General features: G+C 37.7%; 1 protein-coding gene across 2 annotated transcripts in view; it reads right to left on the minus strand.

The window, feature by feature from the left end:
* Positions 1–18,895, minus strand: part of INO80 (INO80 complex ATPase subunit) — a 122,200-nt gene extending 103,305 nt beyond the window's left edge. For both annotated transcript variants that reach the window (XM_019645024.1, XM_019645023.1), the window contains exon 1: positions 18,875–18,895. The gene's annotated coding sequence lies outside the window, so the exon portion shown is untranslated. The remainder of the gene's footprint in view (positions 1–18,874) is intronic.

An 18,895-nucleotide genomic window follows, 5' to 3' on the forward strand; every position in this document is an offset into this window, starting at 1 on the left:
GGCAGCCCAGCTCCAGGTTGAGCTGTTGTTCAGCATCTTAGCTGTGGAGGGCAGTGTCACTGGCCCTCATGTGAGATCCGAACCGGGGCCCTCTGGCATCCCAAGCGAGTTCTTAACCATCGCACCACTGGCCGGCCCTGCATTCTTTTCTTATGGCCTAGTAGTATTGTATATATGTACCTCCTCTTCTTTAGTCAATAGTTGGATATCTTCTCTATCCATCAATGGGCACTTAATGTTGCTTTCATATCTTGGCTATTGTAAAGAATGCTGCAATGGACATAGGGATGCACGTATCTTTTCAAATTAGTGTTTTGGATTTCTCTGGATAAATACCCAGAAGTGAGGTTGCTGGAAGATTTTCTCATACACTTTCTTGTAGAAGTTTTACAGTTTGAGGCTATACATGAGGCTATACATTTAAGTTTTCAAAAAGTCTTCAGCTATAACATCCATTTTCAGTTAATTTTTGTGCATGGTGTGAGGTAAGGATTTAAATTTATCTTTTTGTATATGGTTATCCAACTGTCCAGCATGATTTGTTGGAAAGACTATCCTTTCCCCCAATAAAATTGCCTTGGAAACTTACTGAAAATTGATTGACCATAGAAGTTCATAGCAATACAGGCCTACCTCAAGAAACAAGAAAAATCTCCATTAAATCTCACTTTACACCTAAAGGAACTAGACAAAGAAGAACAAAAAAAGCTCAAAGTGAGTAGAAGCAAGGAAATAATAAAGATCAGGGTGGAAATAAACAAAATAGAATCTAAGAAAACAATAGAAGATAAATGAAAGCAAGGGATTGTTAGTTGAAAAGATAGAGAAAACTGACTAACCTTTAATCAGACTCATCAAGAACAAAAGAGGACCCAAATAAATAAAATCAGAAATAAAAGACATAAATGACAACTGACACCACAGAAATACAAAGGATTGTAAGAAAATACTACAATTATATACCAACAAAATGGACAACCTGGAAGAAATGGATAAATTCCTAGAAACATACAATATTCCAAGACTGAATCAAGAAGAAACAAAATCTGAGCCGGCCGAGTGGCGCATTGGTTAAGAGTTGGCTTGGGAGCGCGAGCTCTGAGCAGCAGGGCCTCCGGTTCAGATCCTACATGGGCCAGTGACACTGCCCTCTACAGCTAAGATGGTGAACAACAGCTTGACCTGGAGCTGGGCTGCCGTGAGTCGCCGGCGACAGGGTAGGCTGCAAGCAGGGCTGCAGTGGGCTGCCATAAGCTACCGTGAGTGGCCAGCAGCCAGTGTGAGTGGCTGGCAGCGTGAGCTGCCGTCCAATGGCTGGCGAGTGACTGCCTCACCCAGGAAGAGCGCAATGATCACAGTATCAACATGGGCCAGTGAAGCAACGTCTTCCACAACTAGACTGAAGAACAAAAGGATAGCAACTTGTCTGTTCCCCTTCCCCGATTCCCCAATGCTGTTCCTGCCCCCCCCAGTTCCCCAAAATTTTAAAAAATAATAATTCCTAAATTTACCACAACTAATTAACACAGAAAAGATTGAATAAAGGTACAGCTCTTTGAGAACTACAGCTTTAAAGCTTTTAAAGGACCAAAGCAGGTTATGGGCTGTAGCTTATATAAAAGGCCAAACGTTAAGGAAACAAAATAACTGTAATGGCTCCCCTGTAACTCAGACACTGCAGCCCAAATCTATGACTGAATGTGATATACGGAATCAGATCCACAAGTTACACCGACAATTTGCAGAGCTATGGCACAAATAGCAAGACCATGGCACAAATAGCAAGACCAGGCCAAATAAATGAATTCTACAATATTTTAATAGATGGAAATAAGACCAAAAAGAAGTGAAATGTTATTTTCACATAAACATCTGAGTAACATTTCATTCAGCCATTCAACTGCTGAACTTTAAGTGCAATGTAGAAAAAGATATTTCCTTGAGAGAATTCAGTTTAACAGAGGAGACAAGACTTGAACATAAATAAAAAGTACATGGGAAGTCACTTAAGAGATATATAGATAAAGTGCCATGGGAGTTCATGAAAAGATGATTACTTATGAGTGTCAGACCATGGTAAACGTTGCATGAGGAATTTATAACTCCTACTGACTGCATTATTTAAAAATATCTACATCTTTGATGAGGAAACTGCAGGTTACGTTATGGAAGATCTTTCTATGTATATATAACCAAAAGAACAGAAAATGAAAAGTCTGATGAATGTGATCATATAAAATTTAATACTTCTAACTTCCCACAAAGAAAAGCCCAGGCCAAATGGCTCTACTGATAAATTTTATATTTAAAGTAGAACTGATACCAATCCTTCACAAACTTTTCCAAATAACGGGAAAGAACACTGGCCACATCATTCTATGAGGTCAGAATCACCCTGACTCCAAAACCAATACAAGACATCACAATAACACTATAGACTAATATCCCTTATAATATAGACACAAAAATCCTCAACAAAATATTAACTGAATCCAACAACATATAAAAAGGATTACACACCATTACCAAGTAGAATTTATACTAGGAATGCAAGGTTGGTGTAACATCTACAAACCAATCGACATACACATTAATAGAAAAGATAAAACCCATTTAATCATCTCAAAAGACACAGAAAAATGATTTGACAAAATCCATCACCATTTTGAAATAAAAAAACTCAACAAACTAGGAACAGAAGAAAACTCACTCAACCCAATAAAGGGCATCTATGAAAACCTCCCAGTTAACATCATACCTAATGGTGAAAGACAGGATGCCATTCCTTTAAAATCAGTAAGAGGGCAAGGTTGTTTGCTTTCACTTCTATTCAAAATTATACCAAAAATTCTAGCCAGGGCAATATAGGAAAAATAAAAGGCATCCAGATTAGAAAGAAAGAAGTAAAACCATATTTATAGATGACACGATCTTATATATATTAATAGATAACCCTAAAGAATGTGCTAAAAAAATGATGAGAACAAGCAAGCTCAGTAATCTTTTAGGGTACAAGATCAATATACAAAAATCAATTATGTTTCTAAACAGTAGCAACAATCTGAATACGAAATTAAAAAAACAATTCCAAATTCCCCAATAAAATCTTAAAAAAAAAAAACAACTCCATTAACAATAGCATCAAAAAGAACAAAATACTTAGGATAAATTTAACCAAAGACTTTCATGTACTGAAAACAACAACCTTTCAACAAAAAAACTGTTGAGAGAAACTAAAGAACTAAATAAATGAAGACATCCCAAGATTCATGGATCAACGGATTTAATATTTTTAAATGGGAATGATCTACAGATTAAACGTAACACCTATCAAAATTTAAGCTGGCTTTTTTTGCAGAAATAGACCAGCTGACCCTAAAATTCATATATAAATGCAAGGCACCTAGGATAGCCAAAGCAATCTTGAAAATAAAGAAAAGTTGGAGGACTCATACTTCTGATTTCAAAACTTACTACACAGCTGCAGGAATTAAGATGTGTGATACTGACATAAGGCTATACATACAGATCAACGGATGGAAAAGGATTAAGAGTCCAGAAATAAACCCTTACATTGAGTCAACTGATTTCAAGGGTGTCAAGGTAATTCAGTGGGGGGAAAGAACAGCTTTTTTAACAAAGGGTCCTGTGACAACTAGACAATCACATGCAAAAGAATGAAGTTGGACTTCTTCCTTACGCTATACACAAAAATTCACTCAAAGAGATCACAAACCTAAATTTAAAAGCTGAAACTATAAAACTCTTAGAAGAAAACATCGGAGTAAATCTTCGTGACCTCAGATGAGGTTCCTTAGAAATCATACCAACAATAAAGGCAACAAAAAATAAATTGGCCTTCAACAGAATTAATTTTAGTGCTATAAATGATACTGTCAAGAATCTGAAAATCCACAAATGGGAGAAAGTATCTGCAAACCATATAGCTGATATGGAACTGACAGCTAGAATATATTTTTTAAAACTCTTAAAACTCAACAATAAAAAGACAAGGTAACCCAATTTTAAAATGGGCAAAGAATGTTCATAGATATTTCTCTGAAAAAGATATACCAATGGCTAATAAACACATAAAAGCTGTTTTAACATTATAGCCATCAGGGAAACGCAAATCAAAACCACACTGAAATATTGCTCACAACCCACTAGGATGATTATAATAAAAAAGATAATTACAACTGTTAACAAGGACGTAGAGAAAATGGAACCTTTATATGCTACTGCTGGTGGGAATGTAAAATGGTGCAGCCATTTTGTAAATGTTTGGCAGTTCCTCAAAAAGTTAAATATGGAGTTACCATATGATCCAGCAATTCCACTTCTAGGTATACCCAGAGAAATGAAAACATGTCCACAAAAAAACTCAGACATGAATCTTCACAGCAATATTCACAATAGCCAAAATGTGGAAACGACCCAAATGTCAATCAATTGATGGATGGATAAATAAAATGTGGTATACCCATATAATGGAATAGAAAGAAATGGAATACTGATAGATGCTACATGGATGAACCCTGAAAACATTATGCTAAATAAACAAGCCATTTAACAAAGGCCCTATATTGTATGATTCCATTTATATGAAATATCCAGAAAAGAAAACTCCACAAAAACAGAAAATACTGGTTCATCGGGAGAGTCATGACATTATTTTTCTATGTTTTTCAATGCAAAAATGTGTCATGACTTTCCTGACGACCCAACAGATTATTGGTTGCATGAGGGAGAGGGAGATGAGTGACTGTTCAATGGTTTCTTTTTGGGCTGATAAAAATGTTCTGAAGTTAGACTATGGTGATTGTTGCAACTCTGAATACAGTATGCTAAAACCAATGAATATACTAAAACCATATACATTTTACATGGGTGAATTTTATAGACTGGGAATTATATCTCAGTAAACATGTTAATAACATCATTTCTGCAAAGAAAAAAATAGTTACAAAGTTAAATAGTGAAAAATATTTGCAACACTTTACAAATTTAAACCTCATATACAGGGTTCTTACAAAACTCTAGCAGTAGTATAATACCTCTAGCACAAGGAACCCACCCAATAACTTTCTGTTTAAAGAGATTGTGACTATTATTATCCCACTTACAGATAAGAAACCAAAAACTTACACGTTAAGTATTGTAACTTGCTCACGTCACACAATTTAATAGGGAATGGGATTAGAATCCAGATACCATAAGACTAGAAAATGTCTGTAAAGTTATATCCCAAACAACTAACAGTGTTTATTTCTGGGAATTGGAATAACAGGAACATTTTCTACTTTCTATTTTCAAATATTTTTTGAAATTCTTAACGTGTTATTTTTCAAATAAAAGCTACAAAGATTTTGAAATTGAGATACAATTTATACTTGTATATATTGAAAAGTACAAATATTAAATATAGTTTGATGAGTTCTGACATATGCACATATCTGTATAATTCACACCCCTATCAAGATATATCAAGAATAGCTCGTTACCCCAGTAAGTTCTCTGAGGCTTTTGCTTCTTTCCAATCAATTCTTACTTCTTGTTCTAGAGGCAATCACTGTTCTGATTTCTATCACCAGATTAATTTTGTATGGTCTAGAAATATATATAAAGGGAATCACACTACACGTACACTTTTATGTTTTTTTTAGTATGTTTTGCACTTCATCCATGTTAGTGTATGTATCAGTAGTTCACTCCTTTTTGATGCTAAATCAGATTCCATTATAAGAATGAATATAACCAAATTTATCTACTCACCTATTGATGGACATTTAGATTTTTATTATGAGAAACCATCAAATAATTTTCCGAAATGGTTCTACTATTTTACCCTCCCACCAACAAAGAGTTCCAGTTGCTTCCCGTCTTTGCCAACACTTAATGTTAAAACAGTATCTCAAAATCCTCGTGGTTTTAATTTATAAACCCTACTGACTGATGAAGTTGAGCACCTTGCCATTTATATAATTCCCTTGTGAATTGTTTTTTTAACCACATTTGAATAAAATTGTAGTGTTCTTACTATTGACTTAGAGTCCTTTATATATAGATACAATTCCTTTGCCAGCTATATGTATTCCTATCACTATGTTCATGGATTCGAGTATTCATTATTATCAAGATGTCAACTGTTCCCTAATTCTTCTCTAGATTCCCAGTCAAATCCCAGAAAGTTTTTTTTTGTTTTTTTTTTAATTTAAAACTTTATTGGGGAACAGAGTGTTTTTCCAGGACCCATCAGCTCCAAGTCAAGTCATTGGTTTCCATCTAGTTCTGGAGGGTTCAGCTCATGGGCCCATGTGGGATTCAAACCGGCAACCTTGGTATTATGAGCCTGTGCTCTAACCACCTGAGCCAACCGACTGCCCCCCAGAAAGGTTTTTGAAAGAACTGACAAGCTCAGTTTAAAATTTATATGGAAATACAAAGGACCCAAAATAATCCAAACAAGTTTGAAAAAAATTAATGACATTAGAGTTTATGCTATCTGATTTCAAGACTTATTAAAAGTTACAGTAATCAGGGCCAGCGGAGTGGTGCGTTGGGTAAGAGTTGGCTTGGGACGCCGGCTCTGAGCAGCAGAGCCCAGGTTCGGATCCCACTTTAGGGCCAGTGACACTGCGCCCTCTACAGCTAAGATGGTGAACAGCTCGACCTGGAGCTGGGCTGCCGTGAGTTGCCGGCAAAAGCGTAGGCTGCAGCCCCTGCTGCACTGGGCTGCCATAAGTTACCATGAGTGACTGGCAGCAGGCGTGAGCGGCCAGCAGCCAGCATGAGCTGCCAAGAGCCTCCGTGAGCGGCCGTCCAGCAGCCGGCGACCGATCTGCCCCAGCCGGGAAGACAGGGATGATGATATCAACATGGGTCAGTGAAGCAACGTCCTCCACAACTAGATTGAAGAACAAAAGGACAGCAACTTGTCTGTTCCCCTTCCCCGATTCCCCAACGCTATTCCCCTCCCCCAATTCCCCAATAAAATATTTTAAAAAAACGTTACAGTAATCAAGATAGTACTGCACTGGCATAAGGATAGAAAATTAAAACAATGGTAAATAGAGTCCAGAAAGAGACCCAAAGTTACATGGTCACACTGATTCTTCACAAAGGCACTAAACAATTCAACAGGGCAAGTAGTTTTTCCAACAAATGTTGCTGGACAACTGGAGATCCACATGGTCAGGGAGAAAGTTAACCTCAAAACTCTACCTCACACCATATACAAAAATAAAAGTTGAGAGATAAATCATAGACTTAAATGCAAAGCTAAAATGATAAAGCTTCTAAAAGAAAATATAACATATCTTTATGACATTGAAGTAGGTAAACATTTCTTAGATAGAGCACAGAAAGCACTAACCATAGAAGAAAATATTGAGAGGAGAACGGATAGCTCAGTTGGTTAGAGTGTGGTGCTGATAACACCAAGGTTGTAGGTTCGATCCCTGCATGGGTCACTGTGAGCTGCGCCCTCCCTAAGAGAATAAACTATGCCACTGCAGCATGAAAGCAATGTGTAACCAATGACCATGGCTGTTCCCCAACAAAAAATTTTTTTAAATGTTTAAAAAATTGATAAACTGACTTCATCAAAATTAGAAACTTCTACATTAAAAAAAAGTATTAATCATCCTTTGCTTGGTTTTACTCTTTATCTGTGTGCAAGGGTATTAAGAAAATCAGTTTGCAGAGGGCATTGCAAACAATATGCAATCAGGCTAAGTGGCCACCTTTGCCAACTCCACACCAAGTAAAGGTGCAAATTCCCTCTAACACAAATATCATAACCTTACCAGGGTTCTCATGAAAGTAAAATGGGCTCCAAGGCTACCCGGCATTATTCCAGAAGATCCTGATACACTTTCTCTTTCCAGCTGAGATTAGGATTCACTTTCCAGCTATGCCCTTAAAAGTATTATTGTGCTCCTCTAGTACCAATCTATGGGAAGATACTAAAAGCTCCCCTAACATATGCTGTGTTCAGCCAGCATTCCTTACTGAAAAAATAAGCAAAAGTGTCTTTACTAACTCCCCAATAGTTTAAGGAAGCAACAGTTTATTGTATACTTAATAGGTAAATAATCCCCATTTCTCTTAGTTCTCTTAGTTGGACCTGTATCATTGAGATTGTCTTTTGCCCTAGGTCTTTCTACATCACCTTATTATCTGTTGTTTAATAAGGAATCATATGCAATACCAGAAGTGGTTGGAAATCTTACTATCAGAACACTTTCCTTTGGTTTATAACATGGATGCTTATACTAAAGCACAAAGCATATGAAAACTGCTTTTTTTTGGTTTCCTTCTTTAAAAATCACAAATTAAAATGAATTAAATTAGCAAACATCAAAAATACAAGGGTAAATAATAATTCAAATACCAAAAGAGAATTAATAATTCTGATATAATTCTTAGATATAATAGATATAAATATTGATAAGAAAATTAATGAAATTCTCATTTAAATCACTTTTTCCTAATCAATAATATTTATTTGTATCATTCCATTTAGTTGAAACAAAGGTTACAATGACTTCTTCACTTTGCTAAATCTAAATTATCTCTTAGCAATTCTGCAAAAAATAATTGGGGGAAAAGTTTTTCAGGAATATTTTGAGAAAGAGTAAGAATAATTAGGTTTGATAGGGCATTCTCTTCCTGCCCACCATAAATTATACAACTTTAACAAAAAACAAGCTCAATGGCTCAACTAAAAAACATTTCTACATTCCCTGAAATGTTTCAAATAATCTTAGCCACAAAAAAAAATTTCAAAGCCAGCCTCAGTTGAAAGTAAAAATTCTAGTTCTGACAAGATGGGAGGAAAAGACAAGGGACCTAACACCGAATAAAAGCACACCAGTGTGAGGGGCTTTTCTGTCCTAGGTAGGTGCTTTAATAATATGAGATCATTTAATCCTCACAATAATTCAAATCTTATTCTCATCTAAATTCAATAACTTGCCCAAGCTAGAATTAGAACTCAGGTCTATTACCTCTGGCTTCAAAGCCCAATTCTTTACCATCAGACTCTGGTATAACAAAAGTATAAAAGCATCATGACTAGGGTGATGAAACCAACTACCTCTTAGTTGGTTTCCCCAAGACAGTTCAAGTTTATGCCTGTTGTCCTAAGCATAATTACTAATATTTGCTCTCCCTTTGTTTTCAAAAGTATTCACATCTGAATAACATTGGGTTGTCGGAAAAGTCATGACACATTTTTGCAACGAAAAACAGAAAAAACACGTCATGACTTTTCCGACAACCCAATAAATTTTTGGTCACTCTACACATGGCAAATAAGAGATAAATAAATCACAAAGCAAACTTTAAATATTCTAGTTGAACCAAAACTTTCCATTCAGACCACTGAATATTTACTAAGAGGCTACTATATACCAGACACTGAACTAAACACAAGGAAAAGACCTTGTTCTCAAGGAGAAGAGGCCAACAGAGTGCTGTATTTGGGGGCCAGAAACAACCTGCTCAACAAAAGGGATCACTACAAGAGCCTGGGAACAGTCTAGCAAATTAACAAGCCCAGAGGTTTACCCAAAGCACAAAGCTCCAGAGGTAAAAATAACATCTGCATTTTAAATGGAATGAAGAGATCCTGGCTTTAAAAAAAAAACACCTTTCATAAATTTCTAAAATGGCAGAGAAAATATTTTGGCCGACCTCACAGGTATATTGTGATAAAGAAAAAAATGCTTATCCACATTTTACCTTCCCTACTTTTCATCCTTAATGAAATCGGAATATTATACCAAAAGAAATGTTACCAAGGTAAAAAAAAATATCAATTACAATGCATTTACTTTCTTCTAGGAAAGAATCATTCCAACTTCCTAGAAGATTATCTTTACCAAGATGGGGAATAAAAACATCTTATCAGAATAATAAAATAGCCTTATTAGCACAAATGCCTCCAAGCAGTTCTGTAGCATACACCACAGAAAGAATTTGGTCAAACAAGTGTAATCCCTATTTATTAAGCATTTAGGGTCCAAATATTACTAACTCAAAAAATCCAAAAGGGATAAAATGTTTCCTGAGGCAGACGGTGGACCTTTGACATGGTAATTAAAAAAAAATATTTTTTTTAAAGCTGGGCTGTTAGCGGTTCCTAGGCTATATACTTCATAAGTTTTCTGGTGAAAAGCACCCAATCTGAATTAATAACAATTTATCAAAAATTTGAAAACAGCTCAAAATCCCTCTTATTGAAGAACCAGTGACTTCAACTACTTTCACTGCTAGATCCATGAAAACAATTTACCTTTTTCAGGGAATGAGATAGCAGAGGAAAAAAATGGTTCCCTAGACGAGATAAAGGACTGCATTCTCAGCCCAGAAAACCTTGAGCAACTGAGCTCATTACTCACCAAGGGGAAGATAACATTAGCTTACTTGAATAGTTACTTGTGAAAAATAAAGATCCTACACAAAATGCTGGGAAAAATCAGTTATTAGTTCTATATAGTTAACCCTCCATTGCTACATGAGTGATGGTGAAAGGTTATTATTAAGAATCAGGAGACATCCATAAACAGCCAATATTCCAAAATTCACTTTTATATTTACTCGAAATTTTCCTATACTAAAAGCCAGTTTTCACTAACTGGCTTGGGTGGTAACAGAGTAGTTATGTAGAACTGTGTTCTCCAAAGAGAGTCTAAGAAATCAAAGTTCAGGTAATCCATCCCAGGGACAAGCCATCTGTAAATAAGCATGAGCTGAATTGTACACTAAATGGATCTTGCTTTTCAGGCCTTGGATCTTTTAGTCACTTAGATGTGTGATGGATTTTACTAACACCAAATATAAGTTTACTCTTCACTATACCGTCTACACAATTTGAACAACGCAGGTATGTTTACTTCAGACTAGGTGCTCAATAAACACTTGTTCAAGTTAGACTTTTTCCTCTATTCAAGAAGCTTCGGGGGTGTGGAGGGAGACTCCATGACAATGAATTCCAAGTGGGAACCCAAATTCTTTGAATGCTGCTATAATCAGGTCATATACACAGTTTATTGTGAGCTATGTGTCAAACATTTTAATATGCATGTGTACTTCATATATGCAGTAACTCATTTAATCAATCCTTTTATAACATAGATACTATTATAACCTCCATTTTATAGATAGAGAGCTTAGGTAACCCACCCAAGGTCACACAGCCAGAAGTCACAGAGCCAGGGTTGGAATCCAAGAACTCCAAAGTCCCATGTAATGAAGTACTCTTCCAATATTGTCTGAAGGACCTCCAGCAAACCAGAGGCTCCTAGGGCAGTCTATTCATTAACTCAGTCATTTATTTAGGTCAATATAGACACTTAAATGTTGGTTTTTATATTATGGGTTATAACCCAATGCTGCTTTGTTTATTCTGCTGGCTCAAATTGTTCCTGTTTTGGCCACTGGGAGCTGTTTCAGTCGGTTCCTGTGCTCCTTTGACATATGCTCATGAATGTGGAGTTGTGGTTGTTGTGTGGTTGCAGTGGTTGGAGCACTTCCTTACTTTCTGGCATTACAAGATGCTCCAGGCTCATATTTCCTGCCCCAGTCCTAGAATCAGCCATTTCTTCAAAGAGTTCTAGTTCCTTTTATTGGATAATGGTATTAGAAACCAAGATCTGGGTACGAGGTGGACTCCTGGGTTTCTTTTAACCTTCTCAGCTGACAAGAACGCAGAAATGTGTGTGTGTGTGTGTGTGTGTGTGTGTGTGTGTGTGTAAATCCAAGTATGTACACATACCTGTAAATACTTCAATATGTAACTATCTGTATCTGTATTAAGCTGAGTATGGGTTCATACTCATGTCTCCAACTCTAATCCACTACCTACATGGATCATTCCAGCTTCCTCCCTTGCTTAACTGTGAATTCCCACTCTAACAGTGAGAAGCCTATCTTCCGTCATCGATTTACTTAATTGTTCAACTGCAGTATACAGGTATATAAGTATCAGAATTAACCTGCACCCCCTTGGGATTCAACTTATCAGACTTCAGTGCTTATGTGCAGCTCCTTTGTCTTAGATTCCACTCATTTCCAATGTTACTTAGGTTAGTACTACCCTTCTCCCCTCTTGAGTAAGGTTGTTGCATACATTTGTAATATAATTAGATTCTCTTGTCACAGTCTACATTCCTTCCTTGGATCCCTGACCTCTTAAATGATTTTTGCTTAATTTGCACCCATTAAAGTTTACTCTTTGTGCTAAAAAGCGCTATGAGTTTTGACAAAATGCATGTATCCACCATTGCAATATTCAAGAGAATAGTTCTGTCAAGCAGCATTTTTTAAAAAGATTTTTTTAAAAGATTTTATTGGGGAATTGGGAAAGGGGAACAGTCAAGTTGTTGTCCTTCAATCTTAGTTGTGGAGGTCGCAGCTAGCTCAGCTCCAAGTCCAATCGCCATCTGGCCCCACTCCAGCAGCTCGCGGCCGCTAAGCTCAAGGTGCTGTGTTCAATGTTAGTTGCAGATGGGCATAGCCCACGGGAGTCGAACTGGCAACTTTGTTGTTAGGAGTACGTGCTCTCTTTGGGCCGGCCAAGTGGCTCAGTTGGTTAAGAGCTCACTCAAGAGTGCCAGCTCTAAGCAACAGAGGTTTGATGCCTGGCCCGAGCTGAGCTGCCAACAGGTGGCAGCTCAGCGGCAGCTCAGCTCGGGCGCAGCTCACTGCCCCATGCAGGCATCGAACCAGCAACCCTGTTGCTCAGAGCTCGCATACTTAACCAACTGAGCCACACAGCCGGCCCTCAAGCAGCATTTTAACTGAATTAAATAGTACTGCAATCCTTTATGAAAGCAGTATGGTAGGGTAGAAAGAGAAGCTGAAGTCAAGAGCTGCGAGTTTAATGCTATTGACAAGCCACAGGTAGACCTCAGGACTATGAGTGATCTCTCAGGATCCCAACAGCCTCATTGTAAAATGAAGAGGTTCAATTAGATAATAATATATAGCGTTTATTAACACTATGTGTCAAGGATGGTGTTAAGCACTGCAGAAAGATTATCTCATTTATTTCTAACAATTCTTTATATAAAATAGATGCTATTATTATCCCCCATTAAAAAGATGGAATTAAGGCTTAATATTAACTTGCACAAGATCAACTAGCCAGGAAGTTGTAGAGCCAAGACTCTAGAGTAGGTGTTCGCACAGTATGGCCTGCATGCAAAACCTAGCATACTATACATTCGTGTACATCCTGACAAGTATGAATGGTTTTTACATTTTTAAATAATCGGGGGTGGGGGAATCTTATTTCATGACACATGAAAATTATATGAAATTACAATTTCAGTGCCCATAGGTAAAGTTTTATTGGAACATAGCCCCACTCATTCATTTACATCTTGACTATGGCTGCTTTCACACTAAATGGCACAGTTTAAGTAGGTGCAACAGAGAAGGCATGATCCTTTACAGGAAAATTTTCCCAACCCCTGCTCTAGAAGCCGGGCCAACTATTATATTCTGAGAATGATTCTTAAAAGGGCAAACTATTACTAAGATTAGAATGACAATCTGGACAGAAATATTTTAGAGCCTGAACTAAAAAGTTCTATGCTGCAAAACACTACTTCTTTGTTATAATCTTAAATAGAAAGATATTTCTATTAACATCTATTGGTATTCATTACATAAACACAAAGGTTAATACACAATAGCTATTTTCTTTATTGATGTATTCTTCTCTGCCTTATCTACAAATAATTTGAGATATTTTCTACTCATAATAAAAAGGTTCTGATTTCCATACTTTATAAATTAAAACTCTTGATTAAACTGTCAAAATAAAATGGTACTTATAGCTAACACTTGAGAGCACTATGTGGCAGGTACCATTCTAAGTACTTCTATGTACTCACTGATTTCTCACAATTATCCTCTATGAAGTAGGTACTACTACTACCCTAATTTAACAGATGAAGAAATTGAGGCTTAAATAGGTTTCTAGAGGCCACACAGTTAACAAGAGGGAAAGCTAAAATTCAAACCCCAGTCATCTGACTCTAAAATCTAAAAGCAGTTCGGCTATACTACACTGCCACTGGATTACAATGCTTCTGTCAGCAAGGCAGATTAGGGCCTTTAAACACAATGTCTCACTAAAAAAACAAAACAAAACACGTAAGTAATAGTAATTCATATCAGCACCTCAAGAGAAACATTTAAGTTTATACTTCTCCATGGCACTGAGAGTTTGTAAGATTGTGTGTTTATCTTTGCAGAGCCTCTCTGGTACTCTCCATACATACAGATAGAACTGTACTCTCTGTACACCCCCAGAGTCTAGCACAGTCCCTTGGGTGTGACAAGGTGTGACAAATGCTAAACAAATAGTTATTGGGAGGATCAAAAAGCATTCACTAGGTGTTCAATAAATACTTATTGAGTGAATAAATAGAATGAGTTTCATAAACTATTAGGTCCAAGTATCATTAAATGGTTTGTTGACCTGAAATAAACTATAACTGGAACACAAAAGTCTTTGGCTTTGTAATCCTTAAATTATATCTGGTCTGTTCTTGAACCTTAATCACTTTCTGGACTAATAAGTTTCATAAACAAACCGCTCATTATTCAAGCCTTGTCAAACAATATTCATCTTTCAAGCTATTTCTAATTTTCCAGGATTATTATTCATGTTTTTCCTAATTCAATAGTTTAGTAATAGTCCATCTCAGTCTTCTTCATTCCATTGTAGAGTCAAATTTCTTTATCTTCATACAAAAGCCTCACAATTACCTTCATCATTTATAGTGCCATTTTCTGGAAACTTCCCTCCTGTTTAATTTGCTCTTCCTTGAGGTGCAATAATTACAATCTACTCAATAATCTAAGAGTGGCTGTATTGTGGTTTCATATCAAGATAATGCAGTAAACTAAAAAAATTTTACTTTTCATACCTCTCTTGGGCCTTTCTGGCAACATTCTCGGAGATAAACTGACCACTTGGCCTAGCATTCTTTTCACCATATCGTTGGCCACTAGTCATTTTTCTGTTCATGCACAAAGATATGAGATTTACCCAGTTTATCCTTAGCTACTAACGTCTTACCCAGAAAAGCTAGCTGTCACATGCAAACCTGGAGACACTTTTATTTTTTAACAAGAAATAAGAATAGTTTTAGTACCATTACCAAAAGGTGAACTCTGAACTTGAACACCCTGAGAAACCCTATATGCCATACATGTTCTTTCCTACTACATACCATTTTTCACTCTTCCAAATCAAAACTAGATGAATGCAATAGCCTTTGGTATGTTTATTTCTTCAAAGGTGAAAATTAAACTAACATTCATCAATATGCTGTTTTATAGTTAATGTCCTTTAATCTCAGAAGTGAAATTAGCACAGCTAAGAACTGAAACTCAAAAACAGTTCAATAACTTACCCAGTGGTAGGTAGGACTCAAACCTGTCTTTTCATGTCCAAAACCAATGTCTTTCCATTATACTACCAGGTTTCTCTTTAGCTAAACTATCACTTGATTTTCCCGTAAGAAGTCATGTTCATGTTCTTGTGAACGTGAATTTAAGAGTTAATGGGGCCCGCCGAGTAGCGCGATGGTTAAGAACTGGTTTGGGACGCCAGAGGGCCCCAGTTTGGATTCCACATATGAGGGCCAGTGACACTGCCCTCTACAGCTAAGATGCTGAACAACAGCTCAACCTGGAGCTGGGCTGCCGTGAGTTGCCGGCGACTGCGTAGGCTGCAGCCCCTGTGGCAGTGGGTTGCCATGGGCTACTGTATGTAGCCAGCAGCCGCAGTGAGTGGCCAGCAACCGCCCGCGGCCATCTAGAAGCCGGCGACTGATCTGCCTCGCCAGGGAAGAGCGCAATGATGGTGCCAACTTGGGCCAGTGAAGCGACGTCCACAACTAGACTGAAGAACAAAACAACAGCAATTTGTCTGTTCCCCTTCCCCCAATTCCCCACCGCTGTCCCCATCCCCCCAATTCCCCAATAAAAATCTTTAAAAAAAAAAAAGTTAATAATCCTACTTCTTGCTATGGAAACCACTGGTTTGCCCCATATGAAAGAACTTAGTTATGTGTACAAAGCCCTATGGGGCAGAGGCTCTTAAACTGTGAGTCTTAAACTATGGGTCCATAAACTTGGAAAAAAATTTACATCCTTATTTTCTCTAACCTATAATTGAAATAGCATTTCCTTCAATTCTGAATGTAAGCAGCACACCACAGCAGGACTATCACTAGCTGTTATTTAGTTCAATAATAAAAGCAAATTTCTTACATCATAAATTATTTAAATACGTGAACTATATTTTACACATTTAAAAGTCATATTCTGAGTAGGGGTTCACAGGCTTCTTTAGAGGCAAAGGGGTCTAGGGCACATAAAAAAATTTAACAACCCTGCCTGCTCTAGAGGCCATCATCACACAGGCTGTCAATCCTTGGTAGTGAATGTTTATAAAGGCATGTCAGTTTACTCATTGTCCTCTTTCTAACCCATTCAAAACATGGACAGCATTAAGTCCCAGTGATTTTTTAATAGCTAAGTTATCAACTTCACTTACTATTACTGATCTCCTGCTTCTGACCTTACATATATGGAAATCTCTTATGTACTTATTAAATACAGGCATTAAGCGTCTTTGTGGCCAATTTTTCAACCCTAACCAAACTACTGTATCATGATTAGCAGTGAATCCAACGCTTCTCTAACTAAATTTCTGACTTAATGTTCAGCCATGGTCTGAATGTTTGTGTCCCACCCAAATTCATAAATTGAAATCCTAACCCCCAAGGTAATGAATGGTATTAGGAGGTGGGATTGGAGCCCTCATGATTAGGATTAGTGCCCATAAAAAGTGTTTCGAGTAAGTATTAGCAAATATGATTTTCTCATCTTCTGCATACTACAGCCTACCCTATCAAAATTCTTATACTTAAGTTCCACCTTTAAAATTTGTCATCAAGTTCTTATTTTCCTATACAAACACAAAGTTCCCTATTAATCCTATCCCATTCTGACCACTCTAAAATTCACTGCATACCAGCATTTATATTTTGTGTGAACGTGTATGTTGACATGCTAAATCCCCAAGCCAGTTTTAATCTTCTTGTGGGCAGAAGAGGTGTCTATTATTCTTCTCCTTGCCCTATGTCTACAAAAGTAACAGCAGTCGAAAGCTATGATATATCTTCCCTCCGTAGTACTACGACAAACTTTCAACAAGTGAAATTATAACACCATAGTTTATGGTCTGTTGCTTAGACAATCACATTTTCACCTTGACGTACTCAAAATGTTTTTATTAGTCATAAACTTTAAATCACATTTGTGGTCTTTAAAATTATTTCCTATCAAAAGACACAGATCTTTTAAAAATGGTTTGGATTCTTCTGAAACAAAAATGTAGATGAAAAGAACACAGTTAACTAAAATAATGGAATAAAATCCTTAAAAACACAATTCATTAGGTATATAAATAGTAGGTATGCAACTTTTACCGTACACAATCTCAAATTGTTTTATAGGAAGAGTTTGTGGATTTCAAGCATAAAACACAATCTGAATGGAATATTTGGCAATAAAAAGGAAGTTCTGACACATGCGTAACATGGGTGAACCTTGAAAACGTGTTAAATGAAAGAAGCCAGTCACAAATGGGCACATGATTCCATTTATACAAAATATTCAGAATAGGCAAATCTACAAAGACATAAATTCAATTAGTTGCTAGGGGCTCGGGGGAGGAGGAATGGGGAGTGACTGACTGCTAAAGGGACTTCTTTTTGGGATGATGAATTAGATAGTAATGATAGCTGTACAACTCTACGAGTATACTAAAAATCATGGAATTGTACACTTTAAAAGAGTGAGTTTCTTTGTATGTAAATTATATATCAACAAAGCCGTTACTTTAAAAAATGAATTAAAAGCCCCCACTAAAAAATCACAATGAGAATTTCCCTGGGAAAAAATCATGAAAAGTCACTGATTGGAAAGCTAAGCTGGTTACCTGTGCTGTTAGCGAGGTCAACCCCCTAATTCCCTCTCCCATTCTTACCAACAAGTACAGACACATGATATCAGACAGTGCATGAATCAAAGAAGAATTCGGCACAGTTGGCTGTTAACTAAAATAGTGAGTGCCTTCTTAGGCTCTATCACTCCTAAACTGTAGGGGGCTTCCACCCTCGGTGATTACGGAAGTAGTTTTCATCACCAAGCTCAAGAAGGAATGTCAAATAGGATGACACTTGCCTAGACGCCCTACGAAAGCCTAAAAGACCAGAAAGAGTATCACCTACACACTCCTAAGTCTGTGCACGTGGTAGGCTGCCCCCACCCAACACCAACAAGCAGCATGCACCACTGACCCACACCCCAACTTACTCCCCATAAATTAACACACTATCAAGCCCTTAGATCTCATTTGCTTAAAAGGGCAGGTATAATCCACACAGGATTCACACTCGAGTCCAACCAGCCCCCGCCCTGCCCCACCCCAACCCCAACCCCACACACGTGTTAGCCCGACACCGCCCCACCGGGTCCCACGTGCACCTGGTCTAACACTCCCCACGTGTGGGCGCCCCACGGGCTTCCTCGGCTAGCTGAGGTCACCGCGTGACCCCGGGTCTCCAAAGGTATAAGAGGGGAAGGACGGGGCCCAAGTCCCTGAGGTCCCAACCCTGCCGAGTGTCCACACCCATCCTCCCCACTAACCCTAACAAATCCAAGGGCCGGGGGCGACGGCCCCTTTAAGACGCGGCCCAGTCGTCGCCCGTAGAGAGGGGCGCAACGGGGCCTACACGACCCCCCCCTCCGTTCGTCTGCCCACGTCTAGTCGCCTCACCTCGGGCCGCCGGGCCCCGCC

The sequence above is a fragment of the Hipposideros armiger genome, unplaced genomic scaffold (assembly GCF_001890085.2).
Source record: "Hipposideros armiger isolate ML-2016 unplaced genomic scaffold, ASM189008v1 scaffold_92, whole genome shotgun sequence".
Lineage (NCBI taxonomy): Eukaryota > Metazoa > Chordata > Mammalia > Chiroptera > Hipposideridae > Hipposideros > Hipposideros armiger.